We start from the raw sequence: 10,267 nt of genomic DNA, 5'->3' as shown, positions 1-10,267 counted from the left end.
GTGGGCTGCATATCTAATATTCAGTCAGCCACAGATTGGAAATATTGGAAACTACTGCCCAATATTGAGCATGTGCAAACTTCTGATCTGATCATTACACCCTAAACAATACTTGGTAGCTACTGACATGGCTTTTACATTGTGCAGGGTGTTAAAAGGAACCTAAAGATGATTTAAGAGTTTATGGAGGATATACATAGATTATATGTAGACACCAGGACTTTTTATAGAAAGAAACTTGATCTTAGGATTTTGGTATCTAAATGGAGGCTTGGAGCCACCCCCTGAGAATGCCAAGGGAGGACTGTGCCACATATACACATGCATGATTTGATATACATTTATAAAGAATTATATGTAAAATTTTGTTATCTCTTTCACTTATGCAAACATTTCCTCATTTATTTTTGATAACTGCAGTTTTAAATCTGTTGTGTATTGAAGCTGTTCCTATTTTTTTTCCTGTTATCAAATTGCTACAGTGAGCATCCTTATAAAACTGGAAGACAGAAAAGCATATATACTACGTGATTTCCTAAGGATATAGTTCTGTAACTCAAATTGATAAATCAAATTATGCACCCATTTCTAGAGCTTTCATTTCCAGTTACCAACTTGCTCTAAACGAAGGAAATGAAAGCTTATACTTCCTGAGTAAATAATGTGAACACCCCTTTCTCAACAGATTCTTTTTTTTATTTTCAATTTTGACATGAGAAAGACTTGAGTTTGCTAAATGCTGGAAAATGCAATGACTGCTGTGAGTGAGAAGAAAAGAGAGGGCCCAGGCTGAGGGGTGGGGCGGAGCTCAGAGATAGAGAAGTGGGGGAATCAGGCAGAAAGAACTGCGCTGTTGACCTAGTGAAGCAGCAACAGACAGGGGCAGGGGATGGAGAGAGCCTGTACTTCATAACCTCCTGCTTCACTCTGAGGCAGGAAGTAAGGCTTAAGAGAAGAAGGAATTACTGTCAGACCATGTTGTTAGGAAGGATCCAGCTAAGATTTGAGATCTCTTCTCTCAACTGATACACGAAAAAGACCTCATTAAAACTACACTTCAAAATTTGCCTAAGATAGCTTTGTATTGGGCCCGGCACAATGGTTCAGTGGCTAAATTCTCACTTTGCACATATTAGGATCCCATTTGGGTGTCAGTTTGAGTCCCAACTGCTCCATTTCCCATTCAGCTCTCTGCTGTGGCCTGGGAAAGCTGTGGAGAACGGCCCAAATCCTTGGGACCCTGCACCCGTAGGGGAGGCCGGAGGAGGCTCCTGGCTTTGGATCTGCTCATCTCCAGCAGTTGTGGTCACTTGGGGAATGAACCAGTGGATGGAAGACCTTTCTCTCTGTCTCTCCTCTCTGTAAATCTGACTTTCCAATCAAATAAATAAATAATAGATCTTTTTTTAAAAAGATAACTTTGTATCAGTTGAGGATGAACATGAAATTAAATTTTTGGCATTTTCTGTTACCATCACACTCTAGGTATTAAAATGTTTCTGCTGATTGTGCTATTGTCACCAACCGTAATAGAATGTGATTGGTCAGAATGATACAAACTCATTTCAGAATCTGAAAAATATTGTCAAACATGAAGAAAGAAAATCTCATTGAAATTGAACTTTTTAAAAAGTTGCTTTATGTAATCAATATTCCTCATTGTTAGAATGAAGTAGGGATTATGCTAAGCAACTACATTCAAGTAAATGAGTAGCTGGAAACTGAATGGGTTTTACCATGCCACTGTCACTCACTTTTTTAAAACTCCACTCTCAGATATATGTTAAAGCCACATGGCTTTACATATTCAATAATATTAAAGGATATTGCTAGTCCCTAAAGTTTGTTGAAAGTGAAGAATTGGAAACCACCTGACTTATATCACAAATTGGTTTGTTACCTATTCATTACAGTTATTCAGTTCTCATTTTCTGGGAAGCATCCCAAAGATACTTTACCAAGACTTGTCAAATTACTGTTAATTATGCCTGTTACTCTTCCACTTAGAGGTACTTGCTTTACTCAGTAGACTCAAATGGTGGATAAAATCAAGTTACTGTTCATTTTATTACATCTTTGCAATGCAATTTTTGGATAAAATGCTTTTATGTTATCATATGCTTTTATAAAAGTCTTACTGCCCACTCACCTCATTCAGTTTATAGTACATATACAATTTAATTGATAAAGCCAGTTCTCATTGTCAAATCCATCAACCAAATCAGAAAGTAAGTGACATCATTTTTTTAAATGTATCACTATACATACCCATGACAATCCTCCAACTGCTGATTTTTTTATTCTAAGCTAGATAAATACACAGAAATAGGAGAATCAAGATGGCAGAATAGGGTAAGGACATGTTTAAACAGATGGAAAAACATTTAATCAGGATGAAGCAGAGAGGACATATTCAAGGAAAAAAGAGAGGACAGAAAAACAGCAGAGGGGTACCTGGAGACTGACAGACACAGGAAAGCAGCAGACACAACAGTGTGGTGTTGCAGTGACTGATACTCCAGCGGCATTCAGCTAACAGCAACCTGAACTCTACCAGCATCCGGAATTCCACCAGCAACCAGGAGGGAAGGAACTTTCACTGGGAGTTTGGGAGGTGAACCCAGACAAAGAACTGTCCCTCCTGCTGGTCTGTTTGATTTGACCAGGAGCAGAAACAGAGCAGCAGATCACAGACAGGCAGTGCAGGAATAGGGTAGATTTCACAGCCCAGTCAGCCCCCTTGAGCTGAATTGGGGGCCATTTGGGGAAAGGAGGAAAGGGGAAGGGAAAGGACTGAGCATACATGGAGCTGGGAGTGAACTCATATCTAACTCAGTGAACTGCAGCAACATGGCATTCTACAGGTTCCACCCAAGACAAGTACAGGTAGCCCTCAGACCTGAGGGCCAGCAGATTAAGATTTCTAGTAGTGGTACATCAGGCACCATTTTGTACACTGTGGCAAAAGCTTTGGGACTGCAGGGGATAACAGTGAACTGCGCATGTGTAGATCTCGCGAGAACTCGCTGAGTTCAGTACATTGCACTGGCCCCACAGGAAAATAATACTGACTGTGGCATCATACGGGTCAAAATAGGTCCGTGTGGCACCCAGACCTAACATTCAACAGGTTCCAACAAGATCAGCGCCACCAACAACCTAATTATATAGGACACCTGGTGTCTCTCTAATCCTGGGACCTGCTTCAACCAGAAGTGGGAGAAAGGTTGTACAGATAACGGTGCAGCCTCAGCATGGTATCACAATAGGTGGAGAATGGTGAGCCAGGAGCTGGGGTTATGGAGACCATGGTGGAAATCTAACATAAGAACCCAGACCTGGAACTCGCTGGAGGTGGTGGCGCAATTGGCTGCAAGCAAAAAGTTGTGTACCAACTGCAATAAATAAAATCAAGCTGTAGACCAGTGGGTGACACAACTTAGAAACCTACCGCACAGAGAAAACTCTGCTAACCAGAAGTACAATGAGCAAAAGCAAAAGAAGAGACAAAGGCACAATGAATATTACTGAAAACTCTGCTGCAAAGGAGCAAAACCCTTTGCCAATTTCAGAGTTAACTGAGGAAGACATCGAGAAAATGGGGGACACAGAATCCATAAGACTCATTTTAAAGCTTCTGATCAAAAATGAGAAACACATACAAGAGTTCAAAGAATTTAAGGAAGCAATAAAGCAAATCAAGGCTGATATATCAGAAATTAAGAACACAGTAGAGCAAATTACAAGTACAGTGGAGAGTCTCCAAAATAGAATGAAAGAGGCAAAAGAAAGAATCTCAGAATTGGAAGATATTTCCTGTCATCGGGGGGAACAACAAAAAGCTGAAAGCAGAGCTGGATCAGGCCAAAAAAGCATTCAAGAATTGAAAGACAGTATTAAAAGGCCAAAGAGTTATGGGAGTCCCGGAAGGTGCAGAAAGAGAAGCTGAGTTTACAAGTGTATTTAATGAAATAATAAGGGAAAATTTCCCTAATCTGGAGAAAGAATTGGGAAACAACATCCAGGAGGGGCACAGAACTCCCATCAGGCTTGATCAAAAGCAATCTTCACCAAGACACATGGTCATCAAGCTCTCTTCAATTGAACATAAGGAAAAGATCCTTAAATGTGCACGTGAAAAAAATCAATTGACTTATAAAAGAATGCCAATTAAACTCACAGGAGACTTCTCACAGGAAACTCTAAGGCCAGAAGAGAATGGAACGACATATTCCAGAATCTAAAAACAAAAAAGTGTCGGCCTAGGTTAACATACCTAGCAAAGCTTTCTTTTGTCTTTGAAAATGAAATAAAATTCTTCCACAGTAAAGAAAAGCTAAAAGAATTTGCCTCTTCCAAACCTGCCCTACAAATGATACTTCAAGATGTTCTCTTGACAGAAAAGAGGAATACCGCCTACCGAAACCAAAGGCAAATGGGAAGAACATCCCAGTAAAATGACAACAGAAAACTAAACCAATGAACAACCCATTCCTAAAATGACAGGACCAAATTACTATCCATACATGTTAAACTCTGGATGTAAATGGCTTAAGCTCAATCAAACGTCATAGATTAGTACACTGGATTTAAAAACAAATCCCACCTATTTGTTGTCTAGAAGAGACACACTTTACCAACAAAAATCAGAGGAAAGTATATTGCATGGATTTTGTTGTTTTCTGTTAGTTTCATCTCTTCAAAACACTTTCTTCTGATTAAATGATTCAATGACTTGTAGATCATGCAGCAGCATCATTTTCTTCAAAAAGGTTCTTGATTTTCATTTCTTCAGCTGCACGTTATACATTTAATAGCATGTTATTTGACTTCATGGTGGTGTTAATGTCTTTTCTCTCCCTGATGTTGATTTTGTTTTGTGGCTTTTCTTTTAAGGGGATGTATAGTAGCTGTGTAATGGAGACTGTCATATCTAGTAACATGTCATTTAACTTCATGGCATTGTAAATTTCTATTTTTCTTTTTATTATTGATTTCGTATCATGACTTTTCATTTAAGGGGATGTATAGTAGCTGTGTAATGGAGACTAACATCCAGATGTGAGGATACAATGTAGTATGCATTTCTACTTCCAGACAAAGATGGACTCCCAATGAAACTGTGTGCTATATCTTGACAACAGGATGCTGGACTCTGCCATTGTCCATGCCCGCAATGATGGACATATGACTGTGTATGAAGAACATCATTAGTAATGATAATAGAGGAACTAGGTGTGGGGGAAGGAATTGGGGAGTGGATAGGGGAAATGCCAGGAGCCTATGGAAATATATCATAAAATGATACTAGTAATAATAAAATGTTTTTAAAAATGGGAAAAAATAAATAAATACACAGAAATAAAGAGTCCCAGGAACAAAATGTAGTCTTTTTGCTTTGTCATTTGTTTCTGAGGGCTCCACTTGTTTATGCTCACAGGACTACAAAAGGTGTGTTCTTACTAGGCAATAAAGGAATTAAAATCTTGCTGAAGAAAAAAATTGTCACATATGTTGTATGTATAATGCATCTGGATTTATGGCATCTCACAAGGATCAAAGTGCCACAGTTCTTCACTGATGATGGACAATATTGGGAAAGACATCCTCACCAAGGTGCTGTGACAATGAGTCAGCCTTACAATCTGTGCTTTGTTTGGCATCCTGTGACAATGAATGAGCTCGTTTGATTGGGATAGTTGAAGGCTGTTCTTGTCCAATAGAAACAAGGCAAATGTGAAAGTGAGTTGAAAAGAAAGAAATGACAAGCTCCAACCTGGAAAAGCTCACTTAGCACACTAAAAGTCATTGTACAAATGAGGTGGGTTTGAATCTTCAAAACACAGTGCTTGGGCATGCAGTATACAGCTGTCACCGGGGACATGGGCATCCCACATTGGTACCAGATGCTCCAATATCAGTCCAGCTCCTTGCTAATGGCCTGAGAAAGGCAGTGAAGATGGATCAAGTGCTTGAACTTCCGCCATTCACGTGGGACACCTAGATGAAGTCCCTGGCTCCTGGCTCCTGGCTCCTGGCTTTGGCCTGCCCAGACCCAGCCACTGCAGTTATCTCAGGTGTGAACCAGTGGATGGAAGAGTGTCTATGTCTTTCCCTCTGTTTCTATAACTCTGATTTTGAATATGTAAATAAATCTCTTCTAAAATGAGTGTTATAATGGACAACAAGCAGGAGGCAAACTGATTTGTTAAGCACACTATTAATTGCACTTTTCCAGAAATCAATTAACCTGAAATACTGGAAAAGACTGTTCTAAACAGTACCCAAAAATGCAACCATTAAGCAGATGGTTCCTTTGCTGAGTAACATACTCAGATATTCCCCAGTCGTTCATTGAAATTAACCATGAAGCAACTGAAAGTCGAATGATAAGCAGATAAGTTTTTGATTAGTAGTTTCAGATGAGCACACTGGACTTCCTCCAAAGTGTTTTAATTAAATCACTCTCAGCTCTCTTAAAGGACAAATTAAAAAGAAAAAAACACAGAGCAAAATTATTCAGAAAAACAGGAGAGAAACTTAATGACCACACAAAATTGAAAGAATTCCTAGAGTGATTAGTACGTATGACCACCTCGTAGGCGATCATAAGTATACACCAGCAAAAACTTAGCCCTTTTCCCCACCTCCTTGTACCCACTGCTTGTGCCAAGGTTGATTCTTGACATGCTCACCTTTATCAGTCCAGTCTTCTTTCCTTGATGCTCAGAAATCTACTGATTCTGGAGAGGTATCAGTGAGTTTTTTAGGAAAACACAGGCCTAACCCCCCTTTTCCATTTATTTTCTGCTCCATTAACACTGCCTAGGGTTTTCCTAAAATCAGCTCTGAATATTAGTTTCATTACTCACAATTATTCCGGATACTGACATTCCCAATGTGGTGACTTTCAGGTTCATTAACTGCTGAACTTGAAATTTTGATCAGAGGTAAATCAGGGCTAATGAGATTTGGACAAGAAGAGGTAGAGTGTCTTTTTTTTTTTTTTAAGTTTCATTTAATTATTTGAAAGGGGAAGAGAAAGAGAGAGACATCTTCCATCCACTAGTTCATTCCTCAAATGGCCACAACAGCCAGGACTGGGCCAGGCTGGAGTTAGGAGCATCATCTGGCTCTCTCTTGCAGTGATGGCAGAATCCTAGGTACTTGGGTCATTATCTACTGCCTTGCAAGCATATAAGCATGAAAGCTGACTTGGAAGGAGAGGCAAAGGCAGAACTGGATCTCAGACACTCAAACATGGCGTGTGGTGATCCTATACAGTGGTTTAACCTGCTTATATTACCTATCCCTGGGGTTAAAGGTTTTGAGTTATGCAAAATTATATTTCCAGGATTGTTGAAATTATGATATTCTTTTCTTTGATGAATTTCTAAGCAGAATATGAGATAAGTTTAGAATAAGTTTAGTTCGCATCCTGTATTAAGGACTTGGTTCGAGTCCCTTTTTCTCTGCTTCCTGTCCAGATTCCTGCTAATGTTGTCGAAGGCAGCATTTGATGGCTCAAAATTTGGGCCCAGCTATTCACTTTGAAACACAGAATGAGTTCTGGCTCCTAGAATTGGCCTAGCCCAGCCTAGGCTGTTGTATACATTTAGGAAGTGAACCAGCAGATTATATAGACCCACCTCCTGTTCACTCTGACTCTCTCTTTCTCTTGTTTTAAATCTAATAAACTTAAAAAAAAAAAGATCAAACAGGGAGTAGGCTAAAGGTAGGAGATTCTTTTTGCCTGGGATCTTCTTCTGAACCCTCTAGGTCAGGTCTTTGCAGAACCAGGCTACATCTCCTAACAGCCTGCCTCAGAAAGCCTAAACGCTAATCAGTAGCCAATTAAAAGTTTCATTGGGCACTATTAAAACTTTCAAAGTCAATGAGTTGGAGTAGCAGTGGCAAATGAGTGGCAATGGGGATTGTTAAATAGTCGCTGTTTGCAAGATACATCAGCCATAGGAGTGTGCAAATTAAAAGATTTCTCCTGCGACATCAAGTCACTGGGAAACTCATTTAATCACATCCCTAAATAATTAGAATCTCCCTGCCTTCATTAGGACCAAAAATAAGCACTTGCACCATGTGCAGGTAAATGACAGCAGGGACATGCAGAAGTTGTTTCCTAGTTCCTACTCAGAAAAACGTGTCATTTTTATTGGTTAAAGAAAAAAAATTCCCCATAATAATTTTGTGATTATGCTCTCATTAAGAGCCATGAGAGAACTCAAGAAGCCCAGAGCTCTCATAAAGTATCCTGTTATTTCCATCTCCTCCTCAGTAACAGTTTTATGGTAAAACTAACATAATGAGACTCAGTACTCTTTAGCCCTTTTACCTGGGGACACTAGACATATTAAGGAGAAGATAAGCCTCATGCCAACAATATAAAAAAGGTGGCCAGAAATCTATACAGTTTATGTTGGGTAGATTGTCCAAATGTCTTTGGAAGCTGATTTGGCAAGAAGGAATGCAGAGGGGAAAAGAAGAGCTATGTCTCCTTTTAGCCATTCTTTAATGGGAAGGAATGGGTCCCCAGTTACTGTTGATGTTCTCTTGCACTAAGGTGTCAACATCTGATACAGACACTGTGCCTAATGCTGCCTTTTCATAGTTTACACTTGAGCAGAAGTGGGTTCCACTGTGCCTAATGCTGCGTTTTCATAGTTTGCACTTGAGCAGAAGTGGGCTCCTCCTAGGCACAGAATTCTGGAATAAGCACTGAAGTTTACCTAGTATTGCATCACTTACAAACCCCAGCTTTAAGAGCTTATGTGTGGGTAGAGATGATAACATGGGGTTCTCAATACTAATACAAGGTGTGAAAATGACCTAGAGATTTCTGGAAGAAATTGTTAAAATCATTTGAAGAAGAGAGCTGGGGACCTGAAATAGGACATAGATTGTCTTTGAAAACAATACCAGTCTCAAAAAGATAACCCTATGTTTTCTCTGATATGGGACAGCTAATATAGAACATATAAAAAACTGTGGGGATGAAGTGGTTACTTTGGGATAAGATTGTCATTTTTAGCCTATGTATATGCTCCAGCGGAAATGTGGTCTTAGGAACTTTTTATTTTTTTGCTTGTTGAATATTTTGATTAGTGGAGAATTAATTCTGTGAATGTGGAGTAAAACTGTCAATCTGAAAATACTGTTGAAGAGAGGGAAAAGATAAAGAGGTGGGGGAAGTGAAGAAATGAGGAAAGTATGATTGTCTTCTTGAACTGCATGTGCCAAATGCATAAAACATATTCTCTTTTTATTAATAAAAATTTTAAATAAAAAAAAAATGACTTTTTAAGCATTTGTTATGTGTTAAAAACTAGTCCAGGTGCTTTCTTTTTAGATATGCTTAGTCGGGCCCGGCGCGGTGGCGCAAGTGGTTAAAGGTCCTCGCCTTGCACGCCCGGGATCCCATATGGGCGCCGGTTCTAATCCCGGCAGCCCCGCTTCCCTTCCAGCTCCCTGCTTATGGCCTGGGAAAGCAGTCGAGGACGGCCCAAGGCTTTGGGAACCTGCACCCGCGTGGGAGACCCGGAAGAGGCTCCTGGCTTCGGATCGGCGTAGTATCGACCCGTTGCGCTCACTTGGGGAGTGAATCATCGGATGGAAGATCTTCCTCTCTGTCTCTCCTCTCTGTATATCCGCCTTTCCAATAACAAAAAATAATAAAAAAATAAATCTTTAGATATGCTTAGTCAACACATGCTGGAAATTGAATGAGACTCTGACCTTCTCCTCTTAGAAAGATGTTTCATCTGTAATAACATATACGTAGCAGTTATCAAAATACAGCTTAGTTATTTATTGCAAAGTAACACTTGTGTAACCACAATTTAAGCTGAAAAATAGAACCCCATCGGTCTTTCTCAGGCTCTCTTTCAATCACTCCTCCCTCCTCCTTCATGGGTGCATGAAGCACTTTGCAATCTAACTGAAGCCTAGTAGCATCTCCCAAAGCTCTACCCCACATTGCAGCCACACTGAACTCTGCAGTCTCTCAAACAACATGTTCGTCTGCATCTGTTCCTGCTCTTTCCTTCTTAATTGCACATCTCATATCCTCTTCTCGCTGTATCTTAGACCTTTGTCACCAAGTAAACATCTTCCAATCCGCTTCCACCTGAAGCCGTTGGAGGTGTGCTCACTTACTGTTTGTGAAAGAACAGAAGCTTATGAGGTGAAATATGAAGAGGGTCCCTTTTCAGCAATGACCTCATCCAGAGCACTTGAGGAAATTCCTTCTGAA

The sequence above is a fragment of the Ochotona curzoniae genome, unplaced genomic scaffold (genome assembly GCF_017591425.1).
Source record: "Ochotona curzoniae isolate NIBS_2020 unplaced genomic scaffold, NIBS_Ocur_1.0 scaffold_1037, whole genome shotgun sequence".
In the NCBI taxonomy this organism is placed as follows: domain Eukaryota; kingdom Metazoa; phylum Chordata; class Mammalia; order Lagomorpha; family Ochotonidae; genus Ochotona; species Ochotona curzoniae.
This window is presented reverse-complemented; position numbering follows the sequence as displayed.